Source organism: Grampus griseus (genome assembly GCF_964374135.1).
Source record: "Grampus griseus genome assembly, chromosome: 10".
Taxonomy (NCBI): Eukaryota; Metazoa; Chordata; class Mammalia; order Artiodactyla; family Delphinidae; genus Grampus; species Grampus griseus.
In genome coordinates, this window is record NC_139004.1 from 22536399 (window position 1) to 22548898 (window position 12500).

The window sequence follows — 12500 nt, forward strand, 5'->3', positions numbered from 1 at the left end:
GGGATTCCAGATTCTGTGCCAAGAGAGTGACTCTGAGGGCCCGCCCTTCTCTCAGGACAACTAAGGCATCCAGTCTCTCCAGGTATGGAGGGGAAGACAATCCCCGAAGTAACTGATTAGCAGTTCCCTTTGACCCCGGCGGCAGCAATGGGCACTATACTCTGGGCGACTTTCTCTCTCTCAGGCCTTGCTCTCTGCCTCACCCTCAATCTGTCTGGAGGTCTGACTCCAGCTTTTCTGAGTTACTCGGCCCCCACAAAGGTCAGGACGAAAAATGGTGTTCTCCAACCCAGAAACCTGGAGCCTCTTACTCTGAGTTGTCTCAACCTGAACTTACAGCTATCCAAGGAACAGGAGATTATCCCAGACCTCACGTCCAGGCTGGTGTCTTTCTCCCCCCAACTCAACTGTCTTGTCTGTTCCCAGGATGGTCACATGAGTGCTGCTGGAATGTCCCATGAGGGTTGCAAGATGTCTGAATTTTCTGATTCATCCCCTCGTATTCCCCCAAAGACACATGCAACCCACCACTCTATCTCTGACCGTGAGGTCACCCTAAGAACATGGGCCCTGGGCTTCTACCTTGTAGAATAACACTGATCTGGCAGCATGACGGGGAGAACCCAACTCATGGCACAGAGCTTCTAGATAGAGAAAAATATACCATGATAACACTAGTCTAATGAAAGCAAGAGTAGCTATATTGATTTCAGACACAGCAGACTTCAACACATGGAAGGTTATCAGAAATAGCAAGAAAGGCGTCACATACTGATAAAAGAGTCAATTCTCCAAAAAGACATAACAATCTTTACTGTGAATGCACCTAACAACAGAGGGTCAAACGATGTGAGGCAAAAACTGATAGAATTGATAAGACAAATAGATGAATCCAATCTTTTAGTTGGAGACTTCAACATCCCTCCCTCCGAAATGGACAGAGCAAGCAGGCAGAAAATCAGCAAGGACATAATTGAACTCAAAACACTATCAATCAACTGGATATAATCAATATCTATAGACTACTTCAGCCAACAACAGCAGAATACACAGTCTTCTTAAGCTCACATTAAACATTCACAAAGATACACCACATTCTGGGCCATAATTCACACCTCAACAAAATTTTTTTAAAATAAATTTATTTATGTTATTTCTGGCTGCGTTGGGTCTTCCTTGCTGTGCACGGGCTTTCTCTAGTTGCAGCAAGCGGAGGGCACACTTCATTGTGGTGCACGGGCTTCTCATTGTGGTGGCTTCTCTTGTTGCAGAGCACGGGCTCTAGGCACACAAGCTTCAATAGTTCTGGCTCACGGGCTCGAGAGTGCAGGCTCAGTAGTTGTGGCACACGGGCTTACTTGCTCCTCGGCATGTGGGATCTTTCCAGACCAGGGATCGAACCCGTGTCCCCTGCATTGGCAGGCGGATTCTTAACCACTGCTCCACCAGGGAAGTCCCCACTTAACAAATTTGGAAGATTAGAAGTCATACAGAGCCTGAACCAAGATGGAGGAGTAGAAGGACATGCTCTCACTCCCTCTTTGAGAATACCAGAATCACAACTAGCTGCTGGACAATCACTGATAGGAAGACCCTGGAACTCACCAAAAAAGATATCCCACATCCAAAGACAAAGGAGAAGCCACAATAAGATGGTAGGAGGGACACAATCACAGCAAAATCAAATCCCATAACCGCAGGGTGGGCGACTCACAGACTGGAGAACACTTATACCACAGAAGTCCACCCACTGGATTGAAGGTTCTGAGCCCCACATCAGTCTTCTCAACCTGGGGTTCCGGCAATGGGAGGAGGAATTCCTAGAGAAACAGACTTTGAAGTCTAGTGGGATTTGATTGCAGGACTTTGACAGGACTGGGTAAAAAAGAGACTCCACTCCTGCAGGGCACACACAAAGTGATGTGTGCATCAGGACCTGGGGGAAGGAGCAATGACCCCATAAGAGACTGAACCCGACCTACCTGCTAATGTTGGAGGGTCTCCTGCAGAGGTGGGGGGTGGCTCTTGCTCACCGTGGGGACAAGAACACTGGCAGCAGAAGTTCTGGCAAGTATTCCTTGGCATGAGCCCTCCCAGAGTCTGCCATTAGCCCTACCAAAGAGCCCAGGTAGGCTCCAGTGTTGGGTTGCCTCAGGCCAAACAACCAACAGGGAGGGAACCCAGCCCCCCCCATCAGCAGTCAAGGGGATTAAAGATTTACTGAGCTCTGCCCACCAGAGCAAGACCCAACTCTACCCACCACCACCCCCTCCCATCAGGAAACCTGCACAAGCCTCTTAGACAGACTCATCCACCAGAGGGCAGGCAGCAGAAACAAGAAGAACTACAATCCTGCAGCCTGTGGAACAAAAACCACATTCACAGAAAGATAGACAAGACGAAAAGGCAGAGGGCTATGGACCAGATGAAGGAACAAGATAAAACCCCAGAAAAACAACTAAATGAAGTGGAGATAGGCAACCTTCCAGAAAAAGAATTCAGAATAATGATAGTGAAGATGATCCAGGACCTCGGAAAAAGAATGGAGGCAAAGATAGAGAAGATGAAAGAAATGTTTAACAAAGACATAGAAGAATTAAAGAACAACAAAAAGAGATGAACAATACAATAACGGAAATGAAAACTACACTAGAAGGAATCAATAGCAGAATAACTGAGGCAGAAGAACGGTTAAGTGACGTGGAAGACAGAATGGTGGAATTCACTGCTGCAAAACTGAATAAAGAAAAAAGAATGAAAAGAAATGAAGACAGCCTAAGAGACCTCTGGGACAATATTAAATGCAACAACATTCGCATTATAGGGGTCCCAGAAGGAGAAGAGAGAGAGAAAGGACCCGAGAAAATATTTGAAGAGATTATAGCCAAAAACTTCCCTAACATGGGAAAGGAAATAGCCACCCAAGTCCAGGAAGTGCTGTGAGTCTCCTGTAGGATAAACACAAGGAGAAACACGCCAAGACACATAGTAATCAAACGGGTAAAAATTAAAGACAAAGAAAAATTATTGAAAGCAGCAAGGGAAAAATGACAAATAACATACAAGGTAACTCCCATAAGGTTAACAGCTGATTTCTCAGCAGAAACTCTGCAAGTCAGAAGGGAGTGCCATGATATATGTAAAGTGATGAAAGGGAAGAGCCTACAACCAAGATTACACTACCTGGCAAGGATCTCATTCAGATTCAATGGAGAAATCAAAAGCTTTACAGACAAGCAAAACCTAAGAGAATTCAGCACCACCAAACCAGCTCAACAACAAATGCTAAAGGAACTCCCTAAGTCGGAAACACAAGAGAAGAAAAGGACCAACAAAAACAAACCCCAAAAAATTAAGAAAATCGCCATAGGAACATACAAGTCAATAATTGCCTTAAACGTGAATGGATTAAATGCTCCAACCAAAAGACACAGGCTTGCTGAATGGATACAAAAACAAGAACACATATATGTTGTCTACAAGAGACCCACTTCAGAACTAGGGACACATACAGACTGAAAGCGAGGGGATGGAAAAAAGATATTCCATGCAAATGGAAATCAAAAGAAAGCTGGAGTAGCAATATTCATATCAGATAAAATAGACTTTAAAATAAAGAATGTTACAAGAGACAAGGAAGGACACTACATCATGATCAAGGGATCAATCAAAGAAGAAGATATAACAATTATAAATATATATGCACCCAACATAAGAGCACCTCAATAAATAAGGCCACTGCTAACAGCTGTAAGAGAGGAAGTCGACAGTAACACAATAGTGGGGGACTTTAACACCTCACTTACACCAATGGACATATCATCCAAAATGAAAATAAATAAGGAAACACAAGCTTTAAATGACACAATAGACCAGTTAGATTTAATTGATATTTATAGGACATTCCATGCAAAAACAACAGATTACACTTTCTTCTCAAGTGCTCACGGAACATTCTCCAGGATAGATCACATCTTGGGTCACAAATCAAGCCTCAGTAAATTTAAGAAAATTGAAAGCATATCAAGCATCTTTTCTGACCACAACACTATGAGATTAGAAATGAATTACAGGGGAAAAAATGTAAAAGACACAAACACATGGAGGCTAAACACTACATTGCTAAATAACCAAGAGATCACTGAAGAAATCAAAGAGGACATCAAAAAATACCTAGAGACAAATGACAATTAAAACACGACAATCCAAAACCTATGGGATGCAGCAAAAGCAGTTCTAAGAGGGAAGTTTATAGCTATACAAGCCTAACTCAAGAAACAATAAAAATCTCAAATAAATAATCTAAACTTACACCTAAAGGAACTAGAGAAAGAAGAACAAACAAAACCCAAAGTTAGCAGAAGGAAAGAAATCATAAAGATCAGAGCAGAAATAAATGAAATAGAAAAAAATAAAAGAATAGCAAAGATCGATAAAACTAAAAGCTGGTTCTTTGAGAAGATAAACAAAATCAATAAACCATTAGCCAGACTCATGAAGAAAAAGAGGGAGAGGACTCACACCAATAACATTAGAAATGAAAAAGGAGAAGCTACAACAGACACTGCAGAAATATAAAGCATCCTAGGAGACTACTACAAGCAACTCTATGCCAATAAAATGGACAACCTGGAAGAAATGGACAAATTCTTAGAAAGGTATAACCTTCCAAGACTGAACTAGGAAGAAATAGAAAATATGAACAGACCAATCACAAGTAAGGAAATTGAAACTGTGATTAAAAGTCTTCCAACAAACAAAAGCCCAGGACCCAGATGGCTTCCCAGGTGAATTCTATCAAAAATTTAGAGAAGAGCTAACACTCATCCTTCTCAAACTCTTCCAAAAAATTGTGGAGGAAGATGCACTTCCACACTCATTCTGTGAGGCCACCATCACCCTGATAGCAAAACTAGACAAAGATACTACAAAAAAAGAATATTACAGGCCAATATCACTGATGAATATAGATGCAAAAATCCTCAACAAAATACTAGCAAACAGAATCCAACAACACATTAAAAGGATCATACACCATGATCAAGTGGGATTTATCCCAGGGATGCAAGGATTCTTCAATACATGAAATCAATCAATGTGACACACCATAATAAACAAATTGAAGAATAATAACCATACGATCATCTCAATAGATGCAGAAAAAGCTTTTGACAAAATTCAACACAACACCCTTTATGATAAAAACTCTCCAGAAAGTGGGCATAGAGGGAACCTACCTCAACATAATAAAGACCATATACAACAAACCCACAGGAAACATCATTCTCAATGGTGAAAACCTGAGAGCATTTCCTCTAAGATCAGGAAAAAGACAAGGATGTCCACTCTCACCAGTATTATTCAACATAGTTTTGGAAGTCCTAGCCCCGGCAATCAGAGAAGAAAAAGGAATACAAATTGGAAAAGAAGAAGTAAAACTGTCACTGTTTGCAGATGACAGGATACTATACATAGAGAATCCTAAAGATGCCACCAGAAAACTACTAGAGCTAATTAATGAATTTGGTAAAGTTACAGGATACAAAATTAATACACAGAAATCTCTTGCATTCCTATACAATACTGATGAAAAATCTGAAAGAGAAATTAAGGAAACACTCCCATTTACCATTGCAACAAAAAGAATAAAATACCTAGGAATATACCTACCTAGGGAGACAAGAGACATGTATGCAGAAAACTATAAAACACTGATGAAAGAAATTAAAGATGATGGCAACAGATGGAGAGAAATACCATGTTCTTGAATTGGAAGAATCAATATTGTGAAAATGACTATACTACCCAAAGCAATCTACAGATTCAATGCAATCCCTATCAAATTACCAGTGGCATTTTTTACAGAACTAGAGCAAAACATCTTAAAATTTGTATGGAGACACAAAAGACCCCCAATAGCCAAAGCAGACTTGAGGGGAAAAAACGGAGCTGGAGGAATCAGACCCCCTGACTTCAGACTATACTACAAAGCTACAGTAATCAAGACAATATGGTACTGGCACAAACACAAACACAGATCAACGGAACAAGACAGAAAGCCCAGAGGTAAGCTCGAGGGAGGAGATATGGGGATATATGTATACATATAGCTGATTCACTTTGTTATACTGCAGAAACTAACACACCACTGTAAAGCAATTATACTCCAATAAAGATGTTAAAACGAAAAATGGGGCTGGGACAACTGGACGTGCACATGCGAAAAAAAAAAACAGAATCTAGATGTAGACCTTACACCCTTCACAAAATTTAAATCAAAATGGACCACAGACCTAAAGGTAAAATGCAAAAGTGTAAAACACCTAGAAGTAACATAGGAAGAAACCTAGATTACCTAGAGTATGGCAGTGACTTTTTAGACAAAACACCAAAGGCACAATCCATAAAAGAAACAAGTGATAAGCTGGACTTCATTGAAATGAAAAATATCTGCTCACAGAAAGGCAATGTCAAGAGAATGAGAAGACAAGACACAGACTGGGAGAAAAATTTGCAAAAGACGCATCTGTTAAAGAACTCTTATTCAAAATAGGCAAAGAACACTTACACCTCAACAATAAGAAAACAGTCTCATTTAAAAATGGGCCAAAGGGACTTCCCTGGTGGCACAGTGGTTAAGAATCCGCCTGCCAATGAAGAGAACACGGGTTCAATCCCTGGGCCGGGAAGATTCCACATGCCACGGAGCAACTAAGCCCGTGCGCCACATCTATTGAGCGTGCACTCTAGAGCCCGTGAGCCACAACTACTGAGCCCACGTGCTGCAACTACTGAAGCCCGTGTGCCTAGAGCCCGTGCTCCACAACAAGAGAAGCCACTGCAATGAGGAGCCCACGCACTGCAACAAAGAGTAGCCCCCGCTCGCCACAACTAGAGGAAAGCTTGCGCGCAGCAATGAAGACCCAAATGCAGCCAAAAAACAAAAAAAGTACCAAAGACCTTAATAGACACCTTACCAAAGAAGATATACACATGGCACATAAGCATATGAAAAGATGTTCCCATTTTATGTCATCATGGAAATGCATATTAAAACAATGAGATACTACTACGCACGCATTGGAATGGCCAAAATCCAGAACACTAAGAAGACCAAATGCTGGAGAGGATGTGGAATAACAAGAACTCTCATTCATTGCTGGTGGGAAGGCAAAATGGTACAGCTACTTTGGAAGACGGTTTGGCAGTTTTTTACAAAACTAAATACATGTACTCTTACCAGACAATCCAGCAGACAATCCAGCGGTTGTGTTCCTTGGTATTTACCTAAAGGAGTTAAAAACCTGTCTACACAAAAATCTGCATATGAATATTTATAGCACTTTTATTCATAATTGTCAAAACTCGGAAGCAACTCAGACATCCATCGGTAGGTGAAGGGATAAATAAACTGTGGTACATCCAGACAATGGGATATTATGCAGTGTCAAAAAGAAATGAACTAGCAAGACTTGTAAAGACTTGGAGGAACCTTAAATGCATACTACCATGTGAAAGAAGCCAATCTGAAAAATCTATATACTGTATGATTCCAAGCATATGACATTGTGGAAAAGGCAAAACTCTGGAGACAGTAAAAAGATGTGTTGCCAGGGGTTGGGGAGTGAGGGGAGGAATAAGTAGGCAGAAAATAGAGGATTTTTAGGGTAGTGAAACACTCTGTCTGATACTATAATAATGGACACATGTTCCTATACATTTGTCCAAACCCACAGAATGTAGAGTTCCAAGAGTGAATCATAATATAAACTACGGACTGTGGGTGATGATGATGTGTCAGTGTAGGTTCATCAGCGGTACAAACGCACCACTCTGCAGGGGACATTGATAATGGGGCATGCTATGCATGTATGGGGGCAGGGAGTATATGGGAAATCTCTGTATATCCCCCTCAATCTTGCTGTGCACTTAAAACTACTCTACAAGGGCTTCCCTGGTGGCGCAGTGGTTGAGAGTCTGCCTGCCGATGCAGGGGACACGGGTTCGTGCCCCGGTCCGGGAGGATCCCACATGCCGCGGAGCGACTGGGCCCGTGAGTCATGGCCGCGGAGCCTGCGCGCCTGGAGCCTGTGCTCCGCAGTGGGAGAGGCCACAACAGTGAGAGGTCCGTGTACCGCAAAAAAAAAAAACAAAAAACAAAAAAAACTACTCTATAAAAATAAAGTCTTAATAATATGTGAACGAGTGTTATCTAAATATCCAGCATCACAGAAAAGTCTGCCTTCTTGTGAGAGGACTCTTTCACTTACAAGTTAACAAAAGTCGAATTAATCTATCTTTGGCAAAAGAGGTTTAACATGTTGATTTACCAGGGAAGGCCGGGGGTGAGGCCAGTTAGATACATGATTGGACCCGGAGACTCAAACTTGTCATCAGACCTCAATTTCTCTTCTCTTTCACTGTTCCTGGGGAAGACAGACAATATGATCTCTAAGCCCCTCACATTACCCACTTTCACAACTTTAGCAGAAAGATAAACATCTTTCTCACACTGACCATACATAAAGTACTGGAGAGGAAAGACTACCCTTGGACCAGTCCCTGTTGCTAGGTGGATGTGGTACAACGTGGTAATCTGACTTGTCAGGCCTGAGTCATGTGATTTCCTCATCCCTCGGTTCATTATATTTCCTAAGTTATTTAAGGTCATGCTGATTATTAAACCATGTAACGATTAAACAAAATGACTTTTGCAAATTCTCAGAAACATAAGAAAATAAGTGAGAACATTAACTATTAGAACTGCTGGGTGTCCTTTTATTTCCTCTCCTTTATATTTCTACCTAGCCTTTTGCCTCTTCCATTCCCCAAATTACCTAGAAGACTGGGCTACCTTTCTGGCATCATAATTTTGTCCTGTATTCCTGTGGGATGAACACAAAATCCCTTGGACCTCAGCTCTGATCTCTGCACTCCTGGCTACAGCCCTGTGAGATGCCACACTTTCAGGTGGTTGCCAGAGTCCCCCTTGTGGTGAGCACACTTCTAAGATGTGATTCCCATCTCCTGGTGTTCATGCACTTGTGTAATTCCCACCTTTGGAGTATAAGCTGGACCTAGTGACTCATTTGTAATAAAGAGAATACAGTGAAGTGATAGAATTTTATGATCACCAGGGCACAGGGAATGAGGTCAGCTGTTCAAACCAGTTGGGGGAAGCACACACTACTCACGGAATCTGAGGCGGAATGACCCTGCACTCCTTTTCTACCTGAGGGGTTAATCCTCTAGATTTCCACCTCCACAGTCCCTCTCATCAGACAGGGTGATGAGGAGGTGACCAGCAGTGATTCTGGTCCTAGGTAGGATGAGCAGGAGGTCTGGTCCGCAAGGAGGACAGGAAGTGAAGAAACAAGGACTGCCAAATCTGACACCCGGTGACCCAAACACTTCCCTAGGCCAGACCCCATGGCTAGAAAGATGAGGAGGGTAACAATCTCCAATCTCCCTGTGCTGCCCCCTCTGGCCCAGTTCTCCCTTTCTCTAACTCACAGTAATGTCCCAAGAGCCCACAGAGGTGACACGAAATATATCTCTGCTCATCTCCAGAACAGACCACCATGGCCACACACTCCTGGGAAGTCCTACTCTCTCGATATGTATTAATTCAGTATGTGCAGCAGAAACCCAAAAAACAGTGGTCTCACAGGATGGAAGCTAGTGTGTGGCTCCCATGACAGTGAGGCAGGCAGTTCCAGGGCTGCTAGGGTGGCTCTGCACCACGAGGATGTCCAAGCATCCAGGTCTCCTTGACCTTTGTTTTCTGCTGTCCCTGGGATGTTGCCCTTATCAGCACGACTCAACATACCTAAGACCATGTCATTGGTCCATGAGCAACCAGCGAAAGCAGGAGAGAAGGGAAAGTCTCATTGTGTATCTCCATCAGAGCTCTTGGGGGACCAAGTGCATCATCAATGAGCAGTAATATTTTGATAGGAATCTTTTTCTGAGCAGTAAGTTTCAATAGTGGGCTGACAACCTTTAGTCCACCATGTTGTAAACAGATGTACTCTCATCTAGGCTTTGTTGTTCTATTTACAGATCACAGGCAGAGTAGATTTAGCATAAACCTTAAAGGGCCTGCGATTTGAGGAATGGAAAATAAGCACTGGCTTCAAGTTTAAGTCACCAGCTGCATTAGCCCCTAACAAGAGAGTCAGCCTGGCCTTTGAAGTTTTGAAGCCAGGTATTGACTTCTCCTCTCTAGCTATGGAAGTCCTAGATGGCATCTTCTTCCAATAGAAGGCTGTTTCATCTATACAGAAAATTTGTTATTTAGTGTAGCTGCCTTAATAATGGTCTTAGCTAGACCTTCTGGATAACTTGCTGCAGCTTCTACGTCAGCACGTGCTGCTTCACCTCGCATTTCCATGTTACAGAGACGGCTTCTTTCCTTAAACCTCATGAACCAACCTCTGCTAGCTTTAAACTTTTCTTCTGCAGCTCCTCACCTTCTCGGCCTTCATAGAATTGAAGAGAGTTAGGGCCTTGCTGTGGTTTGGAATTTGGCTGAAGAGAATGCTGTGGGTGGTTTGATCTTCTATTCAGAACACTAAAACTTTCTCCATATCAGCGATAAGGCTGTTTTGCATTCTCACCATTCGTGTGCTCACTGGAGTAGCACTATTTATTTTCTTCAAGAACTGCTCCTTTGCTTTCACAACTTGCCTAACTGTTTGGTGCAAGAGGCCTAGCGTTCAGCCTATCTAGGCTTTTGACATGCCTTCCTCACTAAGCTTAATCATTTCTAGCTTTTGATTTAAAGTGAAACATGTGCTACTCTCCTTTCACTTGATCATTTAGAAGCCATTGCACGGTTTTTAATTGGCTTAATTTCCATGTTGTTGTGTCTCAGGGAATCGGGGGGCCTGAGGAGAGGGAGAGAGATGAGGGAACGTCTGGTCGGTGGAGCAGTCAGAACACACACAGATTTATCCATAAGTTTGTTGTCTTCTATGGGAGTGGTTCCTGGTGCCCTCAAACAATTACAATAATAACATCAAAGATCACTGATCACAGACCAGCATAATAAATATAATAATAATGAAAAGTTTGAAATATTGTGAGAATTACCAAACTCTGATACAGTGTATGGTCAGGCCACTCAGGACGGCTGTTCTCCTGTTCTCTTGTACATCCCCTGTCCCACCAAGGCCTGCTCCACCTACACATGACTGACCTGCTACATACTTGCCCCTAGCCCTAGCTGGTGATTGTTCTTATCAGGGAGGATGTGAGGGGTGTGCCCTCTACTGGTTTCCCTGGTAACTAATGAGCCCACCTGATGTCAATTCCCCTATAACTGGTAATATACCCCCTGGCCCCCGCACACGGCCGGGTGTCGCTCCAGGATCTTGCTTCAGACGTGTGAGCTTCCCCATCCATTACACCACTGATGCCTTTGTTGCTGACTCCGAGCCTTTCTTCTGTCTTGAAGCTGGGCAAGCACAGGCCTTGTAGGCCTGCGGGGTGCAGCCCAACACACAGAGACATGAAGTGAGCAAATGCTGTTGGAAAAGTGGCGCTGATGACTTGCTCACTGCAGGGTTGGCACAAACCTTCAATTAGTAAAAAATGCAGTATCTTCAAAATGCAATAAAATGCGGTACACCTGCACAGGTCGACACCAATTACTTAGTTGAAACTTTGTCTAAAACTCTAGGAAGGGAGGAGTGAAATCAAAGTGTCTATTTCAGCTCCTTGGGGGAAGGTATAAGATTACAGTGGGTAAAACTATTGTTTCCTTCCCTTTTCTGGAGCTCTCCCATCTCTCCCAGGCTGGCCATTCTGTGTAGCAGGAGACAGATGATCGCAGGCAAAACCCAGGCTTTTTCTCCCACCCTCCCGTCCTTCTTTCCTTACCATTAATATTGCGATCATCAGATTACAATATTCCCATGTTTGGATTTCCCCTGCGACCCCATTCACTCAACTCTGACTCTACCGCGGGCACCGTCAGACCCCACAGGTTAGTGCTCAGTCCTGCACGCCCGCCCCCTCCTTAAGATGCCAATCTCGAGTCCAGGTTGTCACCTGTCTTTCTGACCGACTGGCTACAGATTGGATGTTCTAATGATCCCCCACTCGGGTTTGATTAATTTGCTAGAGCGGCTCACGGAACTCACAGGAACACTTTCCTTACTTGACTACTGGGTGTAACTCTGGAACAGCCAGACGGAGGAGACACAAAGGGCAAGTGTGTGGGAAGTGTGTGGAGCTTCCGTGTCCTCTCCGATTGGGACACTCTCCCCAAATCTCCGTGTATTCACCAGCGTGGAGGCTCTCTGAACCTCATCATTTTGGGGTGTTATGGAGGCTTCATTAAATAGGCACGATTGATTACATCATGGGCCATTGCAGTAGCTGAAACCGCCAGCCCCTCTCAGCTCCCAGGACGTGGGGGATGCGGTGGTACCGGAAATTCCAACTGCCTATTAACATGGTTGCTTCTCCTGGTAACCAGCCCCCATCCTTAGGTT

General features: G+C 43.3%; 1 protein-coding gene across 1 annotated transcript in view; it reads left to right on the forward strand.

The window, feature by feature from the left end:
• The window catches only part of LOC309828038 (BOLA class I histocompatibility antigen, alpha chain BL3-7-like), a 48261-nt gene that overhangs the window by 19042 nt on the left and 16719 nt on the right, over positions 1 to 12500 (forward strand). The gene's annotated exons all lie outside the window — the stretch shown is intronic.